Source organism: Podarcis gaigeae (genome assembly GCF_964106915.1).
Source record: "Podarcis gaigeae genome assembly, chromosome: 3".
In the NCBI taxonomy this organism is placed as follows: Eukaryota; Metazoa; Chordata; class Lepidosauria; order Squamata; family Lacertidae; genus Podarcis; species Podarcis gaigeae.
Window position 1 is genome coordinate 98,160,862 of NC_139680.1, and position 26,695 is coordinate 98,187,556.

General features: G+C 42.1%; 1 protein-coding gene across 10 annotated transcripts in view; it reads right to left on the reverse strand.

Annotated features, from left to right (window-relative positions):
• The window catches only part of TRERF1 (transcriptional regulating factor 1), a 76,690-nt gene extending 50,269 nt beyond the window's left edge, over nt 1-26,421 (reverse strand). For 2 of the 10 annotated variants that reach the window (XM_083733082.1, XM_083733083.1), the window contains exon 1: nt 25,586-26,416. The gene's annotated coding sequence lies outside the window, so the exon portion shown is untranslated. Of the gene's footprint in view, nt 1-25,207; nt 25,441-25,585 lie in introns of those variants that run through there. The other 8 variants (XM_083733076.1, XM_083733078.1, XM_083733079.1 and 5 more) reach the window with 7 other exon arrangements.
• Between the last annotated feature and the right edge of the window lie 274 nt (nt 26,422-26,695).

A 26,695-nucleotide genomic window follows, 5' to 3' on the forward strand; every position in this document is an offset into this window, starting at 1 on the left:
AGAAAGAGAGGAGAGATTATATAGAACAAAATGGCTCTTTGGGACCGAGAGTAAAACAGAGAGTCTTTCACCTTCAACATGCTGATACGAATCTGGATAGCTGTAGGTGGAGACTAGGCTGCGAGCACATTCTGTTTCATTACTTCTCGTTTTCCTCACTGGCCTCAAAATAATCTTTTTCTCATTTCCAATGCATGCATGCTAACTCACTCTCACAATTGCAGACTTTGAGGTTTTAAACATTAAACAAGTGTGCAATATTTTACATTGCTTTTAACTCTACATTTAATAGCATACTTAACGTATTTTATTGTTTTATGTGCTCTGTATTCTTAGCATCTTCTCTACTGGTTACTGACAGATTTTATTTATTTATTGATACCCACACACACCCATACACACACACAAATTTGTGCCTTCCAAAATCATTTTATGTCATGGTGAGAAACGGGGTTGTACAGGGATCAGAACAGGAAACAGCATGTAAAAGCCACAGGTAACACATGCCTCCACATGTGAACGTCAACGGTAGAAGCTTCAGGCCTGGCGGCCAAACAAGAAAACTCCAGGTGTCTCTAACCAGCCCTCAGAAATCTTCCCAGGTCACAACTATCACTGACTCCTGCACATCTAACTGGGTGACCCCAGTCACTCTAGGAAGCTTCCCACAAAATACAGAGGGGGGAAAGGGGGGGATCAAATATTAAATGCTTCCCGAAACAGGAAAAACATCTTCAAATATGTCAAGGACGGTTGTAAATTTGGTTTGTGTTGCTCCACAACTTACCTGAACCAAAGTGTTCAAACTACAAAGGGGAGAAGGACTCAAGTCTAAACATTAGGAGGAACTTCATAGTGGTAATGGACAGAGAAACAGACTGCCTCAGAAGGCAGTGGACTGTCCCTCACTAGAAGTTTTTAAGTGGAGGCTGGATGGTTACCTATCAGCAATGCCATAGTAGCGGATGTCCTAATACACTAGATGACTTTTGAGACACCTTCCAGCATTTATTCCACCATGCTTCCACTGTGAGCTATGCCCTCCACCCTTTCCTCCAAATAATGAGAGTTGGGGAATTTGAAAGAGAAGGAGTAGTATGCACCTGGAGTGCCAAGTTCATACATGTTTCCACCTCTCCCCTTCCATGTTTTCCCCTCCCTTTGATTCCCAATAGCCTCTTTGGACATGGAAGGACACATTAATTTTTGGTGCAGTGCTCTTACACACAGTAGCAGTACTTCCTCTTATTTTCCTTGGGGTGCTGCAAGCTACAAGCCTTACTGAATTCAGCCTTACTTCTCCAATTCCTTTCCACAGAAAGTATATACACACATTTAGAATTACTGTCAAGAACAACAACAAAAGCAACAAATCTTTATCATAACAGAAGCCAAATAGGTGCATCACAAAAAGCTTCCTGGAGTTCCAGTCTTTTTTCTTTTAATTCATCCAATCACACAAAAAGAATTATCCTGTGTCTGTTTTCTTTGTTTAGAGCTTGTATTAAACCAGTCTCTCTTTTTAATATCTGATCAACCATTGTATTTTAATATTCTGCTGGAAGCCGCCCAGGGTGGCTGTGGAGTCCCAGCCAGACAGGCAGGGTATAAATAATAAAATTATTATTATTATCATCATCATCATTATTATGCTTTTATTATATCCTACCCTTACTCATATGCCTGTTGTCTTTGTCCATGGAGATCAAACCTCTCCATTCTTAAGGAAATCAACCCTGAGTGCTCACTGGAAGGACAGATTGTGAAGCTGAGGCTCCAGTACTTTGGCCACCTCATGAGAAGAGAAGACTCCCTGGAGAAGACCCTGATGTTGGGAAAGATGGAGGGCACAAGGAGAAGGGGATGGCAGAGGACGAGATGGTTGGATAGTGTTTTTGAGGTTACCAGCATGAGTTTGACCAAACTGCGGGAGGCAGTGGAGGACAGAGGTGCCTGGCGTTCTCTGGTCCATGGGGTCACGAAGAGTCGGACACGACTAAACGACTAAACAACAACAACAACACCCTTACTCATACAGAGCCCAGGGCAGCTAACAACTTACAGTGTTAAGAAACTCAAGATATATAAGCTAGGTGCCAAATGGTTCTGTAAACCAGGTTTATAGTTGCCAAAACAGAAAATCTAATTGCCATTTCCGCAGGCCAGACGGCTCCAAAGTAGTAAAAGTGCAGTTTTAGTTCCATACACAAATAAGTACCTGAACTGCCCAGGCCGCAGAACAGGTAAATGGAGAGAACCATTTGTAACAGGTTAGGGCCGCGTTCAACCCCACCCCCAGACCTAAGGTTCCCCACCTCTAGCTTATAAATGCCCCGATAAGCAACGGATTTTGATCTGGGATTTTCATATGCTGTTTTCAAAGTGTTACGAAACAGATTTCGCACCGAAAACCAGACACCTATTCCCTGCCTGTGCTCTCAGCTTAGATATGCATGGCAGGGGGTTGGACTTGATGGCCCTTGTGGTCTCTTCCAACTCTATGATTCTATGATTCTAACCCAGATAGTACTTTCTATATTGCAGCTATGTAGAGATTAAACAAACAGTAGCGCTACACGACCGCCGTTACTTTTCTTCTGCTCTCTTTTGTCTTCAAAATCTGTACTTATCAAAGTACTTCCAATTTTGAGTCACTGTGGAGACAACACTTACAGTAAATTACTTCCCAGCATGCATCACTGTGTAGCTCAATCAAGCCGTACGTCTGCCAAGCATCGTGAAGATTTACAGTAAGTGATGACCAATATTTACATCATTCGTTGTGAATATGCCAGAAGCTCAGACAAAAAAAAAGTGTACTTCATTCACACCAAACTTAAGCGTGCCATCAAAGAAGCCCGCCTCCAAACTTCTGCCTTTTTACATTAAAACCAAAACTGTGCTCATTTCAGTAACTTACATAAAATTAAAGACTTGAAAACAGAAGTCCATCCAATCTACTAGAAAATGTTACTGATTTTTAGCCTTTGTTCCACTGAAAAACAGGAGGTCTTATGGTCCACCGGGACCAAATAACACCATTCCTAAAGGGTCTCCACTGGCTCCCAGTATGTTTCCGAGCACAATTCAAAGTGTTGGTGCCGAGCTTTAAGCCATAAACGGCCCTGGTCCAGTATACCTGAAGGAGCGTCTCCACCCCCTTTGTTCAGCCCAGACACTGAAGTCCTCCTCCGAGGATCTTCTGGCAGCTCCTTCACTGAGAGAAGTGAAGTTACAGGGAACCAAGAAGAGGGCCTTCTCGGTAGTGGCAACCGCCCTGTGGAATGCCCTCCCATCAGATGTCGAGGTGATAAATATCTATACAACTTTTAGAAGGCATCTGAAGGCAGCCCTGTATAGGAAAGTTTTCAATAGTGCTTTATTATGCTTCTATATTTGTTGGAAGCTGCCCAGAGTGGCTGGGGCAACCCAATGAGATGGGTGGGGTACAGATAATAAATTGCACCCTCTTGAGCACATGCTCAGTGGAAAACCTAGGACAGGAATATAAGAAACTGCCTTATACGGAGTCAGACCACTGTACCATTTACAGACTCTCTCCCAGTCCTAACTGGAGGTGCTGGGGGTGAAGTTGAGACCTTTAGCATGGAAGGCTTGTGATCTACCACCAAACTGTGGCCTGCTTGAGTTTCCCTGAAGAGGTTCATTGTTGCGTAATTTCACACCTGCAAGGCTCACACAGCCCCGCAAGCTCCCATACTGATACCCGTCACATCCACTTCAACTGTTCTATAATATTGGGTGCTCCTAAGCCATGAGTCCGCACTCACAGATATTTCTGCTGTTCAAGAAAGGTCAGGTCATTTCACATATTTTGTTACACGAGTTTAAGAGTTTAGAGGATTGCTCAACATTTGTCAGGCACAAGAATGCTGCCCAGGACAGAGAAGGTTTGGTTTTCCTCTTCTAAGCGGAGCTTTGCTTTACAGCTAACCCAGGGCTTCTAAACGAATTAGCAGCTATTAAAGCATGCAGATACAGATTTGCATTCCACATTGCCTAAAATAAATTGCATGTGTTCTTTTGTTCTGTTTTTCATTTCTCTTGACTTAAAGGATTAGAACTGGAAGGCTCCCCAAAAGAATATAGAAATTTAATTTGACACGCAACAAAAGCTACTATGGTTAAGTGAGGCAAGAGGCTTACCGCTGACAATTGTACTTTTGCAAATTACAATGTGTGCGCATGCATAATTACAAAGCGGGTGATTTTTTCTCCAGATAAAGAAACCACAATTGTAATTATTTTCTTACATAACGGCAGATCTACAATACGAGGACCATCCTGAAACATTTTAGCCTGTGTCCGCAGAGCATCTTCTTCCCACATGCTGACTTAGCACTGCGGTACTATACTAAACCGAGAGTGGTAGAAAAGCGTACATTAAGGAAGGCACACAAACTATGTTCCTGTTTTGAATCATGCAGGTAGCACCTGCCCTGCTTGTGCTAGTCCCACGTCTGCAACTCAATTTAGTAGAAGTTCACATGCGGCTTGTATCCAATACACTGAATTAGAACACCCAGTGTTCAAAAACGCCCTCTGTCTGAAATTAACATCCCTAAGCTGGCGAGAATCATATCCAATGAAGAACATTTTCCAGAAATAAAAATAAAAAAGATTTTGCAAAAGGTTTAAATCTTCTGAAGCTAGGAGAAGCAATTTCAAGAATGTAGAACAATATTCACACACACCAGGAAATATCTTCTTTAAACAGCAAACATTTTACAGTCATTTTTAATATTGCCACATACGCAATAGAAGCAAATTAGAGCACAAAACCATACATTTTTCTACTATGCACCAAGTTAAAAGATACAGCCCTTATATAAACGAAGCATAGGAACAAACCAAGACACAAAATAAAATTGATAAAACATTTTAACAAACGTTTCACTTGTGCTTTGTCAAATGCAAGTAATAAGTTAAATATGTTCCCTGGACCTATCTTCAATGCACAAGTAGTCCAAAAGCAAAATATCTACTTGACAATTGTAGTTGTTTTTAATAAATCCTCAATAGCTTTTGTTCCTGCTAATTTCCTGTCTAGCCATCAACACAACTCCCACTCCTACCTTCTAGAAAACACAGCTTCTTCACAGCTCCTAATATTAAGGTTCCAAAAGCATAAGGTTTTTTTAAAAAAAAACATTAGCCACACAAACAGAAAATACTGCTGCTTTTTTATTATTTAAAAAAGTCTACAAGCAGAATCATAGTTTTGTTTGATTGGGAACTAAGGAACAGAGAATTTGCATCACAATAAACAATAGAGAGTTTTGTCATTTGCGGCACAGCTGAAAATCTTTTTCCAGTGGCAAAATATTGCAATCTGAACAGTAAGAAAATGTGCTATCCTGCAATGGAGCTGGGTGTGGGTGTGGGTGAGGGGGCTAGATCTGCAGACAGATCACAGTGCATTTATCATACAGGGGGGAAATGCCTGGAAAGACTGAAATTAATCCTTCCTTTGCCCATACAGCCAACCTGCAGATTTAAGAACAGCTTCTCAAATCCAGGTGTCGCCATTGCCCCAAATTCACAATGCTTATGTGTTTTCACTTCATGCAACTGAATCTCTTGACTCACTGAGCTGGTTTGGATAACCTAAACCAAGAAGCCACTAATTAATTATAGTTTCCTGTTTCATCAACCAGGAAACCATGGTTATCAGGTTTGGAACAAGCCAGGATATCAAACCAACTTTAAACCAAGCCTGGTAACTATAGCTTAAAATTTCAGACAAAACAAGAAACTATGGTGAATTCAAGGTTCAGCTTCTGGGTTTCCTTGAAGCAAAAGTAAAATCAAAATGGCCATGTGAATGGGCAGAAGTTTGCTGCATATATCCACTTAGTAAGTCATTACTTAATATGGTCCCCACACAGCACTTGAAAAGGAACATGAATGAATGCTTTGGTAGACATGAAAGGAAGGAGGTGGTGGAAAGCAAATCATAGCAGAGAGTTAAAGCTACTTTAGATAGAGAACCCAAAAGAGTAAGGGCTGCTTCACACATTATGCAGTTGCAAACCCACATTTGACACCAAATACATACACAGGTGGCGCTGTGGGTAAAAGCCTCAGCGCCTAGGGCTTGCCGATCGAAAGGTCGCCGGTTCGAATCCCCGCGGCGGGGTGCGCTCCCGCTGCTCGGTCCCAGCGCCTGCCAACCTAGCAGTTCGAAAGCACCTCCGGGTGCAAGTAGATAAATAGGGACCGCTTACCAGCGGGAAGGTAAACGGCGTTTCCGTGTGCAGCTCTGGCTCGCCAGATGCAGCTTTGTCACGCTGGCCACGTGACCCGGAAGTGTCTCCGGACAGCGCTGGCCCCTGGCCTCTTAAGTGAGATGGGCGCACAACCCCAGAGTCTGTCAAGACTGGCCCGTACGGGCAGGGGTACCTTTACCTTTACCTTTACATACACAAAAGTGAGACACAGCTAATTCTAGCTCCTTGGAATGTGTGCCTGAATGATACACATTTGAAAATGTATAAAGCTAAGTTACAAAACATTTTAACCCTTATAGAATTCATTTGCATTATAAATGTATTAAAAGTATTCACCCTAAGCTACTAGGACAGAAACACAGAAACCAGGTTGATGACTTTGCACAAAAGAAATCAATAACTCTGAAGCAGCTTTAACTCTGACCTTTAAAAACCAACCTGATGTAATAGATCTAAAATGAACACAGGCATTAAAAAAAGAAAAAGCTATAAAGCAGGAAAGTGTTTTTAAAAAAAGAAAGAAAGAAAAAAGAAAAAGAGTATTGAGTAATGTTTGTTTAAAAGTTTCATTTTCTTCAAAGTTCTCACATAAAGATCCTAAAATCAAAAGGTAAATAAAAGCTTAGTAAGAAGTTAGGGATAAAATAAGATATAATTTTACACTTTAAAAAAGTTTTTAGATTCTATTTAGATGATAGCCAAGTATAATAAACATATAAAAAGGCTAAGAAATAATAATAAGAAGTAGTTTTTAAAGGTTATGTTGTTAATAAGCTGAAGAAAAAGAGAATGTATATCCTAATAAAAGTTTAAAAGCAACATTTACAATAAAAACACTGGGGGGGGGGGAATTAACAGGAAAGAATTAAACAAAAAGCACTTCACACCATAAAAAGCCTTGAAATATTTTCACAAGCCTCACTTGATTTATCTATTTTCAGAGTACGCAACAGAGGGCTTTGATCTAACCCAACACCAAGAAGCCAAATGAAACAACTGAAATCTTAAAATAGGAAGACTATAGAGATAAACTTGAAAGGATAGAACAAGTAGCATGACATGCCGAGATAGTAAGCTTCTCCGGAAGCACAGAAAAGGACAGAAAATAAAATTCTCACCGTTTCCCGATACCTATTCAATGACGGAGAAAAGTTGGCCTTCCGAGGGAGCAAATCTCAACGACGCTACAGCAGGAGGTGCTATTCTGGCAGAAGAGCAGCAGCAGATCTATTCTACTCCTTATTTTCCTCATCCCTGTACAGCAATTAGGCTTGCTTAGATTCTAAACCAGGGAGAGAGGCCTTACTTCAATGGCTGTTGCGCTACTAAGTCCCATCAACCTCGTCAATTAATCTTGATGGATGAGTCTGATGAAAGCTAGAGTCCAACAACACACGGAGAGCCACAGAATCCCCACTACTGTTCTGCACTGTCTGGTCTGAAGACTCAGTCTTGTTGTTGTTGCTTAGTCGTTTAGTCGTGTCCGACTCTTCATGGTCCCACGGACCAGAGCATGCCAGGCACTCCTGTCTTCCACTGCCTCCCGCAGCTTGGTCAAAACTCAGTCTTAGACTAATTACAAAAAGTTGGGGAGAGCACTGAAAAGGAAGGAGGGCAAAATAAACGTGGCAATCACAGAATTGTTATGTCTGCTAGCTGGGCTAAATCCCAGACAGGGGAGACCAGGGATGACCTTCAACTGAAGATTGCAGGCCAGCCTTGCAGCAAAGTTCCTTTCAGCATGAAATCAGCTGCGGTTGCTTTGTGGGCAACTGTCTTTCTACGACAAGAGATGGGGAACCATTTTCAGGGCAAGGGACCACATGCCAGTGCACAGTGAAGCAAAAGTAGATGGAGCATCAAATGTCAAGGTTACCTTTGTATTGTACGTAGGCCAGTGTCTACACACACTCACACCCCCCTCCGTTTCCACCACCCAGCCAAGCAAGAGGCATTAAGAGAATTCAAGACCACAGAGTGGAAGAGTGCCCTATTTGCTCTCTGTTTTACACACAACACAGGAAACTCACCAAAGTAAACCCACTGCAGCTTGGGACTGTGTGTGTGCCATGCAGCAAACAAGGTGCTGAGCAGGGACACAGCTATGGACAACCCGAGAAAGCTCCGTCAATCATGGTGCCTGTCCATAAAAGCAAGCTTAGTGTGAGAGACTAGGGTGATGTCAGAAGGTTCCAGGAATTCTCTTCGTTGTGAGATTATTTTGTGTGTGTGAGGGGCATGATTCTGTGAGTTTGTTTGGGTCCCGGATGAGAGCCAGGAGGCTGGGTGATTGGGAAATTGTGCCAGAAGGAAAAGGAACAGATATCAGTATACATTTATTAGTAATTTGTATTTATCTATTTATTGTGTGTGTGTTTTTGGTCAGATTTCTGGTTGCTGTTTTAGATTTCTGTGCACTGCTCTCTCTCTAGCAGTACAGTAGTGGTCTAAATAAATTAATAAACATAGATTCCACTCAGACAAGAACAACTGGGGCAAGATGCAGTGACAGTACGGGGTTTAGCCTGGGGAGAGTTTAGAGGGGTCCCACCCAGTTCAAATGGCCTTTCTTACTTGACTTACTTTATAATGACTTACTTGTGTGTTAAATGCACAGTAGTTACTGAAGAACTTACTGCTGCTTAAAAGAAAGACACCAACACTCACACTTAAATTATAGCATTTTATCAATGGGGAAATGCAATCTTCCATCAAAAAACATATCCACATACAATCAGAAGGTAGTCAGTTGATGTAATGGTTGGCATGCTGCACTGGGACTTGGGAGGTCAGGATTCAAATCTGCACTCTGCCATGAAGCTCCCTGAGTGACGTTGGCCCAGTCACTGGTCTCGTAGCCTAACCTACCTCACAGGGCTGTTGCTATTGTTTTTGTAAGTATATTACAAAACAATATAGATGCAGAAATTGAAAAGAGAAGTGACTAATTTAACCCTCACCCTCGCCGAGAGATTAAGTCTGCATCCAAATCTGAAGTCCACACAAGTCCACATCATAAATCCTTATTTTCACAGGTTCCTCAAAGGATAACCCAAAAAAATGATCAAAGCAACCTAGAATGCTGATATGAAGTCCTGTATAGTCATTCTTCACTGTATGCTTAATGAAGCAATTTCATTCTACCGCAAAGAAGTCCTTTTGTTTTAAACCTTGTGCCCTTCAAAGTTTATTGGTGAGTTTCTAAACAAGTGCCGATTGCCAGACTTTATTAAAACAATCCGTCAGAGGTTCCTTCCATATATCTCCAATACCTAGTTGCAGTAAGTCTTGCTGTTAATAATAGCCAACCATTGGTTTAAAGCATACACTTGCATTTTGATCACATCTTCTTTTTAAAAACCCAATTCCAGGCAACAAACTTTCCTCCGGTAATTTATTGGATTTTCATCAAACACTTCATTCCAAGGAGGCCAGTTGGGGAAGTGGTTTGAGTGCTGGACTAGGACCTGGGACTAATTCCTTCTGTTTATGCCATGAGGACGATGACATGCTAGTGCCTGTGCTGAATGCTGGTAAATAAGCAATGCAACTCCCCCTTCCAACACCATTTTGTGAATTTGATGGTTTGTTTTTTAACCAAGCTCTCACAAAACTCTTTGGAAAAATCTCAGATGCCGCTGTGGTACTGGGGTTACAGCAGCAATGGGCAGACTTTAGGTTTCTTGGATCTCCTTTGATATTTTCTGGAACCCCAATATTTACCAACAGGAGCCAGGAGCTGAATACTGTACACGCAAAGTTTCGAAAACAAGGGTCCTTCTGAGCATATTCTGAGCCTAAAATTATGCTTTCAGTACCAGAACTGAAGTCAGTTCATGGTCCTCTTGCAGCACCTCTGGTTAGCTCTCATCATTTCAGCAGCTGCATTTAGGTGAGGGAAATGTTTTATTCCTATTTGTGAGTCAGAAACCCTTTCTGGTCTACCCAGATCCCCTTACTGGTCTACCCAGATCCCTGTCTACCTTCTGCTTGACACTGCAAGTGTCAGACAAGCATTACGGAGACCGAAGTTTAAATCCTCATTCAGCCATAAGGTGACCTGAGACCAGCCACACAATCTCACAGCCTAACTCACGTCACAGGGATGTTGTGAGAGGATAGAATAGTGGGGGGGGGGGGCAACCTGTGGAAGAACCGTGAACCACCTCAAGTTCCTTGGAGGAAAGGTGAACAATTTGCTGGTTAGCTACATTTATATCTCGCCGTTTCAATTTCTGCCCCCTTGCATCCTTTGCAACGAATTCTTGGATGTTGTGTCTGCTCTGTTTCCACAGGAGACACGTACCCCTTTCAAGGTTAAAAGCTCTTATTCCACAGAAATTTATTCCTCTGCTTCACGCAGTGGGTAAGATATCATCTCACTGGCACTGGTTATTCAACACTAAGAATAATATAGGCTTTAAGACCAACACAAGAAATAATAGAGATTGGGTAATGTTTAAAGCTTTGGCCCTAACCACACTTATATACCTACGAACAAGCCCCTTGGGATTCAGTAAGTGCTGACTTCTCAGTAAACATGCTTAGGACTTGACTGCACATCATTTCTGTAGTATTTTAGTCTATAATCGAGTCCAGCAGTAGTAGGTTTTAATAAAAACCAATTTAGTAGTTTAAGCTGCATAGCTAACACTTTGGGTTGTTTTCAGCTTGTGTGCATGCACTTTGCCTCTGCATTATTTTAACGATGCCAACCGCCAAAACTGCACAAGTCCCAACTTGATTTTCTGCAAGCACATTTCAAACCCTGAACCATATTTGACTTCAAATTGCTACATTAAAGGTATAAAAAGAAATAACATCGTTTGGATTTGGCTTTTCAATTAGCTCTCATTGCATTGTTTATGTTTTGAACCAATGTGTGAATTTGAAAGAAGCCTAGAAATTTAACCTAACAGACAAATTCTTTTTTTAAAAAAATTACAATTTTATTACTTTGCTATAACTGGAAATCTTAGATCCCTTTCTGGAGGGATTTTGCATATTCAGTTAAGTTTGAAGCAAAACCAAGCCAATCCTTTTTTTAAAACCTTCATCACTCAAAAACAACTTTTTTGAGGTAGCGCTGCTTTTGTACTTTTCTCGTATATATTTGGTATTCAGCCAAAACATGGGATGTCAACACTTCAGAGGTGACAAAATAGAACAGTGCTTTCTTTTCTACGTCATTAGCAGCTGACTATGTACCACAATATTTATTTTGCTTCCCTATCTTTTCTGCAGTTTGAAGTAAACTTTTAGACCCAGCTCCAGAAGGGAGAGCTGGGTGGTATGAACTTGGGACTCCAACTCCCATCAGCCCCAGTTAAAATTACCAAAAAATCATATTAAAAGAAACTGCTTGCAGAAATGTGTACATCAGTCAAAACTACATACAGAAATGCATATATTAATTTGCATGTGGATTTTTTAGAAGAAAATGCACAAACTGCATTTTGTGCTGGGGGGGATTAATATTGGCAGAATGACAGATCCTTCCGTCCCTACTCAGTATAAAGGCAGCTTAAGTTCATCACATTTCATTTTTACCTGCAACACTCAAACTATGCCTCACTTCTCTTAAGACAGCATTTCACACCTACTCTAGTGAGTTGTCCTACTTTAGTTCTATGTTGCCAAGTACAGATGCCCTTACTTTACCAAAACAAAACCCTGGTGCAAGTAAAAGCCTATGAGTTCATTTCTCCTTTCCCGATAACAACCTTTGGAATTCCTTCCCTTCCAAGCTATAATACTGATTATTTTTTATGAGTTGATTTGAATCTAAATAGCAAATCATTAATCAGCTTGGGGAGTCTTAGTCAATAGTAGCTTACGATGCCACAACTGCACAGGGTAACTTCCTAACTTTCATTTTAGTTATTAGCCATTGGACTTACAAACTGAACACTTTGGCTAAACAACCAACCACCAAATTTATTTTATATGCCCACTCAATCTTGCCAGTAATTATTGCAAGGGAAATGTACACTCTATATAGAAAAACATCAGATCAGTCAGAAATAAACCAAAGTGGAATATATGCAGTAAAAGTCAGAGAGTCTAATCGTGTAACTGGCTTTCCTTTTACAATCAACAGTCAATATACATGTGAAGACTGGCAAAATCCCAACCACTGTTCAACTAGAATGGAGCACTCTGCTGTTGTCCACACACTTTTTAAGTTTTTGTGTTCCACCACAAAACTCTGCCTCTCATCATACGTAACTTTCAATAAACAGAAACTCCCCTTCGTTAAATCACCGCATAATGAAAATTCCCAACAGCACCAGGGTGGAAAACAAGATTGTAGCAGCAGAACTGCACATCATCTGCAGCATAATCTTAAACATTCGAACAGACACTTCAAATGCTCACCAGAACACTGAAGTCTTCACCTCGCTCCTGATATCCAGTCAAGAGTAGGGCCTGACAAACTTCCCTCAGGAGGTAGTTTCACAACTTCTCTCAAGATTTGCATTCACTTATGCCAAACAGCCTGACAACAAACAGCCCTAGTAATACAAGTTAGTGATGCCTTCAATTCTTAAGTAGAGGCTGCACCTGCAACTTTAAAACCTTTTTGTGTGAATGTCAGCTGAGGTGTTTCAAGGTCCCACATCAGACAAAGCCATAAGGAAGCCGGCAGGAATTTTGAAAATAACTACCCTAAGGGGACCATCAATCGCATATGTTATCTCAGTTTGGAGCCTTCTGACAACCTCTTGTGTATCGCTGTGTTTAATACCCTTTGCCTCACAATCCACCACAAACAATGTGTGGTGGAATTTTCCCCCAGTGATTTATTTTCCCCCATAGAAAATCTTCTGTTTCCTAAGTTCATGACTAACTATGAACGGGTGCCAACTGCAAATACAACACTAGACAAGCTTAGCAGTTTCAAAGTTTTTAGCTTTGATTACTAAATGCAAGTAAAATCATAGCTGTCAACTTTTCCCTTTTCTTGCGAGGAATCCTATTCGGAATAAGGGAATTTCCCTTTAAAAAAGGGAAACGTTGACAGCTATGAGTAAAATAGAAATGCTAACTGTTTTGTTACTTGTTGAAGACAAACCAAACCATCAGTGAACACTCAACATAAACATACCTATAACCATCTGTATTACAGAGCAAGTACATCATAAAGATGCTAAATTAAATCCCTCTCTAAGACATCACAAAATTTTCTGATGCAAAATGATTTTTTTCCAAGGCAGCTTACCCTAACGTACAGAGGGAAATTTTCCAATTCAAAATTTTCCAGAAAAACCCGCAATACTTCAACTCGCCAAGAGTTGCTGCCAAGCTCTTGGAGTTTTAGTATCAGTACAAGCTAATTTTGTTCATTTAATTTATAAATTACTTCCTAGAAAACATCCCAAAGTGATTCAAAAATGTGTCTGTTTGTAAAACACACTAATCCAATGTAGATGAAGGAGGACAAAAATCTTCACTTTAAAGGTTTTTTGGAAAAGGACAATCTTCAATATACACCAAAAGACAACAGAGATGGCACTTGTCTGATACACAATTGAAGGGAATTCCAAGAGGTAGATGCCACAACACTAAAGGTCCAATTTCTGCATCAAATGGAATGGACCTCCTGATGAAATGGTATCTGCAGGGCATAGTGACTGGGTATAGAAGGGGCGAGATGATTGTTTAGGTATCCTGCATTGGGTGTTTTACACCAAAATCAGCACCTTCAACATAGTCCAGCAGAGGACTGACAGCCAGTACAAGACTCTCAGCACTATGTAACATGGAGGTGATATTTGGCCCTTGCACTGAGCAGTTGAGCCACTCAATTTTACACTCGGTGCATCTTCCAGACCAACCTCAGGGGTATCCCTACACAAAGCGCATTTCAGTAGACCAAGATGGAAGATACCAGGGCATGGAACAACAATGCACACATTCAGCTATGAGTCAATGTCATAAACCAAGTAACATATGCGCACTTTTCCAATGTGGCCACACGCAGCGTAGAAACGGGTGGAAAACGCAAACAGCAGGTAAGAACGTATGAACTGCCCATGGTACCTTAGACCAGGCATAGGCAAACTCGGCCCTCCAGATGTTTTGGGACTACAATTCCCATCATCCCTAGCTAACAGGACCAGTGGTCAGGGATGATGGGAATTGTAGTCTCAAAACATCTGGAGGGCCGAGTTTGCCTATGCCTGCCTTAGACTAAGGGTCCATGCAGAGAAGGGTTGGCAAACCAAATGTGGCCCTCTGGACTTCTCTATTTGGCCCTTGGCACTTTCTCCAAGCCACACCTCCTCTCCCCAGGCCACACCCCTCTCTGGCCTTGGTTGTTTTTCCCTGCCTGGATTGTGTCCTTCAACTCTTGGTGTTTGCCTCTTGCTTGCCTGAATGGAGATAGGAGTGCCCACTACATGAAAGCAAAATTTAGAGTCACTGCTCTGCCTGCTTTTGCCTCCGGCTCCACCTACAATTGGCATGTTGCCCTGATAAGGTTGCTCAGAATGGAATGTCAAAAAAAAAAGGTTCCCCAATCCTGACGCAGAGCACTGATCCAGCATGAACAATCCATATATTCGTGCCTGCCCACATTCTTCTACATTCCACATTGCAGACTTCCTCAAATGCACACGTAGTTGCATTCTCAAGTGCTTAGCATACTACAACGAAGCAGCAAACTATGTTTAACTTGTGACAATACATGACATGCCCCTAGCTTGCATGTTCCCTGACTTACAGTTTTGTGGCAAATTATAGGTTGCCATTACATCTGAACTAAACAAAAACTATGGGGTGTTTTTAAAAAAAATCATCATCACCATCACATTTAGATTCTACCTTTCCTCCACAAAGTTCAAGGTAAAGTACATGGTTCTTCCTCTCCGCATCCAAGCTGGTAGCCAGGCCATCACTATATCTTACAAGCAGACAAAAATACTGAAATTTTTAGAAGACATAAAGTCATAAAATTGTAGAGTTTGAAGGCACCGTGAGGATCATCTAGTATTACAGCTGTCAATGCAGCTGTCAATATGGGAATTGATCTTGCACATGCCAATGCGGACTCCACAAATATAGTTCTTTAAAGACACTCTCTTGAGAATTATATATAGATAAAATCACTTTTGTTAAGGCTGAAATCCTAACCCCACTTCTTGAATTCAATAGCGCTTGTTTCTGAGTATACATTTTTTGATTCCACTACAAACTTTTCCCTCATCTAATTAGCTGCCTTTACTATTGAATTTTCTTAGTATAATGAGGTCTCTTGGGCAAATGTATGTTAAATGTCATAGAATGGTGTATAGTTCTTGTATATTTTTAAAGCACATAGCACTACAGTGGTACCTCGGGTTACAAACACTTCGGGTTACAGACTCCACTAACCTGGAAGTAGTACCCCGGGTTAAGAACTTTACCTCAGGATGAGAACAGAAATCATGCGGTGGCGGGAGGTCCCATTACCTAAGTGTACCTCAGGTTAAGAATGGTTTTAGGTTAAGAACAGGCCTCCGGATCAAATTAAGTACGTAACTAGAGGTACCACTGTATGGCACAATGAAGGAATACTGTAGACCTAGCCTGAGAAGCAACCCCCAATACAGCATCACGCAAGACTTTGTAGGCCAGGGATGGGGAATCTGTAAGCCACTTGATGTTGCTGGACTACAACGCCCATCATCCTTGACCACTGCCCGTGCTGACTAGGGCTGATGGGAGCTAGGAGTCTAACAACATCAAAAGGGCCACTGGTTCCCCAATGCAGCCTGCTTCATGCAGGAAATCCAAAGCAACAGCCGGAGGAGCAAGGACAATTGCAGACCTCAGAATACACCAAGGTGGCTATTGAAGGCACATTGCAGAGAACGACTCATGCCACTACCCAGAGAAGGAAGAGACCTTAACAGATTGGAGACCTAGGCCCAAACTAACAAAATGAATTTCAATAGGGACAAATGAAAAGTTTTGCACTTGGGAAGGAAGAACCAGATGCACAAACCTAAGATGGGGGCACCTGGCTTACTGGAAATACATGTGAAAAGGACATTGGGGTCTTAGTGGACTCCAAGCTTAACCTGAGTCAAGAGTGTGATGCAGCAACCAAAAAAGCTAATGCTATTCTAGGCTGCATCAACAGAAGTATGTCTATAATCTTTGACAGGCTTCCTCAACCTCGGTCCTCCAGATGTTTTTGGCCTACAACTCCCATGATCCCTAGCTAGCAGGACCAGTGGTCAGGGAACGATGGGAATTGTAGTCTCAAAACATCTGGAGGGCCGAGGTTGAGGAAGCCTGATCTTTGAGAATTCTTGGAGACAGGTGAGGTCCCCGCAGACTAGAAGTGGGCTAAAAAATTTCTGCATTGCAGGGGGTTGGACTAGATGACCCTTGTGGTCCCTTTCCATCACTACAATTCCATAATTCTACCCAGTTGGGAACATAGGAAATTGCCATACTGAGTCAGTCCATTGGTCCATCTAGCTCCATACTGTCTAATTTGACTGGCAATGGCTCTCCAGGGTTTCAACCCTACCTGGAGATACACAGGATTTAAGATGGCGTATTCTGCACGCAAGGCAGATGCTCTGCTACTGAGCTGCAGGCTTCCATTCCTCTTAGGACATGTATTTCGCACCCCTGACTATCTTGCTGCCCTCGGTGAACTCATTCCAATTGGTCAACACCAGTGGTTTCTAAAGTGAATGATACCACCCCTAGTAGAGCGCGGTGGGATTACCTAGAGGTGTAAATGACTCTCAGACTTTTGAAAGCTGGTATCATTGGACCAAACTCATCACTTTTGCTGAACTGATTATGGTAAATAGTTTCAATTGGATTTTGAATAAATGTGCAATTAAGTGAATTTTATTTTCTTATTATCTTCCTTAATGGGTCTTACAAACCTGAATAATGCCTTTTTACCGGGTAAGGTGGGGGCACTGGAGATGCGTTTATGAAACCAATGGGGGGGTGGCCCCCCAAAATTTGGGAATCACTGGTCCACACCTGGATGTGGCGCCCAGAACTGAATACAGGACTCACAATGTCTTCTAATCTTTTCAGCTACAGAACAAGTGAACGTGGAAGCCACCCACAACCTGCCTTATTTCAAAGAGAATTAAAATTGCAGAGATGTGCTGAAAAACTACAGTGAACGATTCATTTTGTCAGACACACATGGATCTCACAAAATCAAGCGCATCGTTCAGTTTTGCTTTAAATGCAAAATTGAGGGTTTACAAGCAAATGCCTTTGAAATGCACAGTGTCATTGCTATTATTTTATGTATAAGCTTTTCTTATCATAAACCAGAGACGTATGCTGGGGGAAGACAAAACAACATACAGATAATTCTTCATGAAAACACCACACACACGGAAAATAAAAAAAGCATTAACTTTTGCACAGAAAAAGCTTTCTCCAAAAAGGGGGAAATCTAGTTCTGCATATATAGGACCTGCATGTGTCATAAGGCGGCTAGGGAATGAAGCAGCCACATCCTTTGCTTATATAGTGTGGTTGTGTGCAATGCACAGCAAACACAATGCCAATGAGACCCCATCCACCATCTTTATCTGCCCAGAGGCATATCTGAGCCATGCTGAGACCCTAAGCATTTTAAGCACTAAGCATTTTAAGTACCCTGCAGTGCCCCTAACGTCCCTCCGATGCTAATACAACACAGTGCCTGGGTGTATTACTGAAAACGCTTCCCCCTGAAAACTCAACAATTAAATGAATTTCAAACCAACCAAGTGGCTGGCAATCCATTCCCACACGAGGAAGTGTGTCAAACATTCAGGTCCTTCAAAGTCTTGGAAGCTTGAGAGAGGCTACTTGGTGGTAGCTCCTACACATTCCACCATGTTTTTCTTAAATCTTTACAGAACCTAGAAAGAAGTACATAACTTGAGGTGGTTTCCAATATGGATACCACCTACAGTCAAATAAACAGTTTGTTTAATCAGCTAAACAACATTTAATAAACTTAAAAGGTTTCACAGATCAATCACGCAAAACATATTCTTTTAACAAGCATTGATCATTGTTGCTAGAAGTACTTACGCAAAGGAGAAAATGCCACTTTTAATCTAGTAAAAACTCAACTGATTTATCGACTTCCTTTGATCAGATAAGCGCCCTAGATTCCAGTGGTTCAATTCCAAAGAAACAGGTGCAGAAACAGATATTTCTAGAAGCAATGCTCTGTCTCGTAAACTCAAGCCTGCGAGACACTGCATATACTCAGGGACACTCTTACAGTGGTACCTCGGGTTAAGTACTTATTTCGTTCCGGAGGTCCGTACTTAACCTGAAACTGTTCTTAACCTGAAGCACGACTTTAGCTAATGGGGCCTCCCGCTGCCGTCGGAGCACGATTTCTGTTCTCATCCTGAAGCAAAGTTCTTAACCTGAGGTACTATTTCTGGGTTAGCGGAGTCTGTAACGTGAAGTGTATGTAACCTGAAGTGTATGTAACCCGAGGTACCACTGTAGTAAGAAAGCTTTTAAGGGTTCACAGGGCTTCAAGCGCACATTCTCAATAACTATCTCAATATTATGATTGTTTATGAACAGTGCTTATGAAGTATTATCATCACTGTATTGCAAACGTGGAGACGGACAGAAAAACAGCAGCTTACCCAATGGGGTGGCTGAGAGATAGGAGCTTAGCTTAGGCCATACAACAAGTTTGTGGGTAAGCTACCATTTGAGCCAAAAACTTCCTGCTCGTAACTCACTCTTTGCTATCAGTGGTACAGCAGCTCTCATCATTGTTATTTAATTTATTTTTACATTTACAACTCCCCATTTCCTCTAAAGACCTCGAGGTGGCATACATGATTCTCCTCATTTTATGTTTGCCTTTCATAGTAGACAGGGGATTTGAACGTTCATCTCCCAAGTCCTAGTCCAACACCCTAACCACTACACTACACCACCACACTTATTACTTCTCACACTCATACATACACACTCTTTCCAAAGAGGAGTAGTACTCGGATCAAAGCATGGTGAAGCCTGGCAATTTTCTTACATCCACCCATGCACACAAAAGCAGACCCCTAAAAAGGTGTAGTTGGGCTCATGCCTCAACTGTTAACATCAACACCTTACATTTAAAACAACCTTATACCCTCTTTGACACTAAAGGAAAGTTGGGGGCTGTATATGCTTAACAAACTATAGTTACCAGGACACTTTCCCGGGACTCTGATTTATATAGCAACTCTGAACATGTTCAGAACATATACCTTCACCGACTTCCAAATCGCTTCCCAGCCAGATTCAAAATGCTGATTTTGACATAGAAAACCTTAAGATGGCTTGGGACATGAAGAATTCCCCCCCCCCCATATGCACCTGTACCCATGCCCCAAGGCCTCTACAAAGACCTTTCTCCAAGCACCTTCTCAAAGAGGGGCTCCAAAGCGGCTGGAACACTGTGTCTGGCGGCGATAGAGAAACATGGAGACCAGAGAAGAGACACATTGAATCTGAACAAATGCTTACCATACATTATGTGAACAAACCTTGCAATTCCTCTGCAACAAAACAGTCAGAGCTTGTACTTTTTGCATTTATTATTATTATTAATTAGTTAAATCTGTATACCACTCAATACCCACAATTCTAAGGGCACTTACAACATAAAATCACAATATAAAATCACAAAATACATAATAAAAATAAAAGCAACCCAATAAACAACCTACAGTGGTACCTCAGGTTAAGTACTTAATTCGTTCCGGAGGTCCGTTCTTAACCTGAAACTGTTCTTAACCTGAAGCACGACTTTAGCTAATGGGGCCTCCCGCGGCTGCCGCACCGCCGGAACACCATTTCTGTTCTCATCCTGAAGCAAAGTTCTTAACCCGAGGTAATATTTCTGGGTTAGCAGAGTCTGTAACCTGAAGCGTATGTAACCTGAAGTGTATGTAACCCAAGGTACCACTGTACTTCCCACTACCTTTTAAAAGGGCATTGGATGTCAATCAGCCAAAGGCCTTATTAACGAGAAATGTTTACATCTGGCACATAAAGGTGTGTAATGAAAGCGCCAGCAGAACCTCCCTGGGAAGACAATTCCTTAAACGGGGAGCCACTGCAGAAAAGGCCTGTTCTTGTGTTGCCACCCTCCGGACCTCTCATGGAGGAGGCACACAACAAAGGGCCTCAGAAGATGATCTCAGGGTCTGGGTAGGTTCATATGGAAAGCATTTCTTCATAAACTTCGAAGAAATATTGTCAAAGGCCTTCTCCGCATCTATAAATATCAGGACTGCTTTTGTATTGATATTTGTTTGCAAAAGTTCCAAAATATCAATAATGTTCCTTGTATTAGCAAACAAATGTCTACCTGGGAGAAAGCCTGCTTGGTCCTTATGAATCACTTCATTTAACACTTTTTTAAGTCTACTTGCTAAAATGTCTGCAAATATTTTATAATCCACATTCAGGAGGGAGATGGGGCGGTAGTTCTTAAGTTGTGTCTTTTCAGTTTCTAGTTTAGGTATCAATGTGATGAAAGCCTCTTTCCACGACTCCGGTGCCTTCTTCCCTTCCATAATTTCATTGCAAACCTCCATTAATGGATGTATCAGATAGTCTTTCAATGTCTTATAATATTTGGAGGTGAGTCCGTCTGGCCCTGGAGATTTGCCTAGTTGCATGTTCTGAATGGCTTCTTCCATCTCTTGTTGTGTTATTTTATAGTTCAGAATTGTTCTATTTCGCAGAGACAACCTTGGTAAACCATTCTTCTTTAAAAATTGTTCTATCTCCGATTCGTTTTGCGGCCCTTGTGTATATAATTGTTTAAAATATCTCTGAAAACACTTTCTGATCTCCACTGGGTTCTGGATGTTTCTTCCTTCAATTTCTAAGTTTGTTACCGTATTCAATTTTTGTCTCTTTTTCAGCTGCCATGCTAGCAGCTTTCCACATTTATTTGCCGATTCAAAGGATCTTTGTTTCATTAACTTAACTTTCCATTCCACTTCCTGATTTATCAACTTGGAAGGAATGGGAGTGGGGCGGGGGTTTGAGAATGGGATAGAGGCAATTTATTCGGAGCAAAAGGCAAAACTGATAGTGAACAATGTGGTGACGGAAGAGTTTAAAATTGAAAAAGGAACACGACAAGGATGTCCTATTTCCCCCCTGTTATTTATATCAGTCCTGGAAGTGCTTTTAAATATGATCAGAGGAGACCGGTTGGTGGAAGGTATTCAGGTCGGAGCCAAACAGTATAAACTCAAAGCATTTGCAGATGACCTAGTATTGACCTTACAGGAGCCAGAGCCTAGTACCAAAAGGGTGTTGCAACTGATTTATGAGTTTGGTCGGGTGGCGGGATTTAAACTTAATAAGCAAAAAACCAAGGTTGTGGATAAAATGGAGTGTGGATAAAATGGAGTGTTTTGGGAGGTGGCAGAGAGATATCTCTAAATTTGTCTGGCAGGGCAAAAAGCCCAGAATTAAGTTTAAGATATTAACTGATGCTAAAGAAAGAGGGGGCTTCGCCCTGCCAGACTTAAAGTTGTATTATGAATCAGCAGCTTTCTGCTGGTTGAAAGATTGGCTGCTTCTTGAAAACACTGATGTTTTAGATTTGGAAGGATTTAACAATGCTTTTGGATGGCATGCATATCTGTGGTATGACAAGGTTAAAATACATAAGGCTTTCAAGAACCATGTTGTCAGAAAAGCAGTGTTCAATGTCTGGACAAAATATAAAGAATTATTGGAAAATAAGACCCCAAGGTGGTTATCACCAATGAAAGCTAAGGCCCCGAAAAGACTCAATATGGAGGCCAAATGGCCGAAATATTGGAAATAATAGAAAAAGATGGAGACAACTGGAGGTTGCAGTTTGGAGAAACTAAAGGGGAAAGTCCAAGATTGGTTACATTATGCTCAGATCAAAGAAGCTTTTAAGTCAGATAAAAAGTTAGGATTCCAGGTGGAAAAATCGAAGTTAGAAACAGAACTGTTAGAACCCAGCTCTAAGATACTTTCAAGAATGTATAACTTGCTGCTAAAATGGAACACACAGGATGAAACGGTCAAATCAGCTATGATAAAATGGGCTCAGGACATAGGGTACAACATTATGTTTGCTGACTGGGAAAAGTTATGGACCACAGGTCTGAGATTTACGGCATGTAATGCCTTGAAAGAAAACATTATGAAAATGATATACAGGTGGTACATGACTCCAGTCAAGCTTGCAAAGATATACCATTTGTCTGATAATAAATGTTGGAAGTGTAAAGAAGCTGAAGGAACATTCTTTCACCTCTGGTGGACTTGTCCTAGAGTGAAGGCTTTCTGGGAAATGATATATAATGAGCTGAAAAAGGTATTTAAGTATACCTTCCCTAAGAAACCAGAGGCCTTTCTTTTAGGCATTGTCGGCCAGAGTGTGCAAAAGAAGGATCGAACTTTTTTTATGTATGCTACAACAGCAGCAAGGATACTCATCGCTAAATGCTGGAAAACTCAAGATTTGCCCACACTGGAAGAATGGCAGATGCAACTGATGGACTATATGGAACTGGCGGAGATGACTGGTAGAATCCGAGACCTGGGAGAAGAACTGGTGGAGGAGGACTGGAAGAAATTTAAGGACTATCTACAAAAACATTGTAAATTGTATGAATGTTAAGAAAGATGTAAGATCGGTAATAAGATGGCTCCAACAAATTAGTTATAATGAAAAGAAATCTATATGTAATTGAAAGAAAAGATAAATTTTGGATAAATAGTATGTTAAAATTAAAGTTCTAAAAAAGTGAGTTAAATTCTAAAATTTGAGATTCAATACTGGAAAACTACACTATATGAATTGAAACAAGTTAGCAATTTGCTAGCAAATATATGAGTTTAGAAGGCAGGAACAAGAGATGTGAGGAAGTCCAAAGATGAGAATGAAATGTGGATAATGGAAAATACTATGTTACTATGTATGTCTTTTATTGTCTAAACAAAATTTTTAATAAATATCATTATAAAAAAAAACATATGGAAAGCATTTCATTTCCCTCTAAAACTCGATGCTGAAAATGTCACTCCCTAAAAAGAAAAATGCCCCACCCCAATCACTGGTGCACATGTCTGCTAACTTACCCTGACAATTCATGCAGCTGATGGAAATAGACTAGTTTCACCAAGACTCGGGCCAGGATGAGGAACCTACCAGGGCCATATTCCCTTCCAGGCTTCCTTTCAGTAGTCCAGAAACAAAAATGGAAGGGGCAACAAACACAAGTTCTACCTTTGTTCAGTAGGCTAGTTTCTCTACTCCCAAATCTAGCTTCCATTCAGGCCAGTATGAGACAGGAGTTGAAGGACACCATTTTCTAGCCACACAAAAATACCTTGATATCCGACCTCTGGCTCAGGCCATAACAACCTTTAAGGAACTCCTAACCTTTAAGGTTACTCTTGAAGGTGCCACAAGAGAGTGGGTTGGTCTTGGTCTTCTAAAAGTGGAGGTCTAGCTCCACACTCCAATCCTAAACACACTAAGCAGTTAAATCCTATTGATCACAGTGGGACTAACTTCTGAGCAGGGATGCAGGTTTGCTGTTGACCATAATGCTCCACCAGCTTTTTAGTAAACACTGCAGATTATATCACATTCAAAACTACTAGACAGCTGGCAAGAGATTCCAAACCAATTAGGCACATTGTTTCCCCCACATTAATATACTTCAATCTTATAGCCAAGAACCACATTCACACTATGCATCTGGAAACCTACAAACTGACTCTTAAGTATTTTAAACCAGGGCTGACATATGATTAAAGACACCTTAGACGATTAATTAATTAAAAAAACTCCTTATGAATTAAAACAAAAGAAAAACAGGCATATTTTGCTTTTAAGCTTAATGCTCATAGGCACAATTCAGGGATGAATATGCAAGAAAAGGACAAGTGGCTCTTCTAACATGGAGCCCAGTTGCCTACAATTTCATACATATTTGTTTTAAAAATAAATAATCATTCTATTTAAAATAAACTGCTACCAGGTTAGCCCGGACAACTTTTGTGGGTGGTCAAAGGGTATTTTTTTAAACTGACTAATCAATGAAAAGTTGCAGATCTCATTTTAACCTCTTGGGTGAAGCATGTGAATCCTGCATTAACCCAAATTACACAAGCAGATATGGATTCTGTTCATGCAACGCTCTCGGAGTCAGACTCTGGAAACAAGGAAAATATATATGGTCTCAGTACCGGCCTTGCATATTCCCCTTCTCCGGTTGCTATATTTTTATATGAAACACAACCGCAACACACAACCGTATTCATTTATGGGTTTTTTCAGGCACTGACTCATCTCTGTTTTAAAAAAAATAAAATGCATCCATCTTACTTTAAGTGCCTCTTTCCTTTTGATGAATGCTAAGCGAACGCTACGGGGAAAGAAAGCATGGGTGTACGGGCTTAGGGAGTGGCCAAGATGCAAATCTCTCGCTTTCTAATTTCCCACCGACTGGGAGCAGGTAGGTAAGGCAGCGTGTGCGATCCGCCGTTGCCAGATCCTCGCATATGGTTCTCTTGCCACACCGCGGGCAGCTCCCTGTACACGCACTCGATTTAAAAGATCACGCTGCCCTCTTCCCGCCCCACCCCCCGCAGTGCGAGGACTCGCCTCGATCCGATTTAAAAAAACACTCACGGCCTTGCACCTTACTTAAGGAAGCACGCAGCCAGGGGGGCATTTATTTATAATAAAATAATAATCATAATAATAGCCAGGTTTAATGATCTCCTTTTTCTCTCTCTCCTCCTGCTGGGATATCTTGCAGGAAGGAGCAGGAGGCAGGGAGGGCCTCGCCCACTCAGTCCTACATACCGAAAGTGAGTGAACTTACAAACTTAAAAAAAAGAAAAGAAAAAGTTGAGTTTGCAAGCTCCGTGCAAGAATGGAAGTTGTTAAGCGTTTTGCCTACCTGGTGCAAGTCTGCAACAAGTGCATGCAGGGTCCGTGTGGGCGCAGTTTTTAATACATATAATGGATCTATATTGTGCTCGACGGGGCAATTGCAATTTTAATTTATTACTGAGCTGCTATTTACTCGGGTCCTACTTTGCTTACAGTACAAGCTCTTGCTGTAAACAAATATCGCTCCGCCAGGAAATATATACTCGCATATCTACATGCAACCCCGCCGCCTCCGCCCCCTCTTCTCCCCCCCCCCCGTGCAATGCACCCTCCTCCCCTCCGCGACAGTACAGGGGGGAGACGGAGAGAGAGAGGTGGAAATAACTAATCTTCGCTCTTTCCTAAACCCACGCCAGGAGGAGAAGCTCAAGGGAGCTGGACTTACCTTGTGCATGAAATTCCTTGCATGCCACTTTAGGGTGGGGGCTCTGCCCCCCCTCTCTTAATCTCTGGTGCAAAATCCCCGTGTCAGCAAAACGCTGTCAAATTATTTTCGTGCAAAAGAAGGGGGGGGAGAGAGAGAAAGCAGAAGCAAAAAGGGGAGGAGGCTAGGAAAGAAAATCGAATCACTCCGCCGAGATGGGTCTGGTCCTGAGTTTGCAAACCAGGAAGTAAGGTGTCAGTGGCGGCAGTTAGTAGCAGAGTGCGGAGCCCTTCGCCGGGGTCTCCTGTCTTAAGGAGTGACCTGCGGGCTGGGAGCAAACTCCGGCAATTTAGCGGCGTGTCTTCCTGGGTTTTCAGTAGGGAGGGTGTTTTTTCTCTCTCTTTTTTGCACTGCCCCACTCGTTTCCCTTTTCTAAGGGCTGCAGTTCCCATGCAGCAGGTACGGAGGACAAACCCACCTCCCCATGTGCGCTGCTGCCTGTCCGAGCTGTCGGCGGCGCCCCGGGCCAGATTCCCGTGTGGTGAGCAGCAATTGCACTCGGGGGCCAGGAGATCCCCGGTGACGCTCCAGGCTCGGGGTGTGCAAACATACACACACACCCTGCGTGCATGGCGCGCCGTTTCCTCGTTCTCTGCTTCGTAACTCGGATCTCTCTTGAATCCGAGCAGAGTTGGGCGGAGGGCGGGTTCATTTCTGCAAAGGAGCCGAGGAGGAGGAGGGTGCGTTTGAAACACATCCTGGAGGAGGCACGCGGCCCGATCCGACGTGTGTTTCCTCGGAAATGAAGCCTGCAGTATTTATCGGGGCTTATAAGACTGTGCCCCCCCCCCCCCGCCCGCAAAACAAACACACCCGAAGCCCTATATATGGATGTCTTGAGACTGTAATCCTGGCAGCAAGCCCCATTCACACGGGGACTCGCGAGGAAACGTCCACAGGCTCGCGCTGCAAGAAAGCGCCCTGGGGAGTTTGGCTTTGTGCCCGCCCCCTCCCTTGTCGGGGAGACGCAGGAAGACAGTGCCGCTTCGCAGCAGGGTGTGGGCTCCTCGTACTGTACGCTTCCCCGCCACCCTCCCACCCCTAACGCCATGACTGCAAAACGTGGGGAGG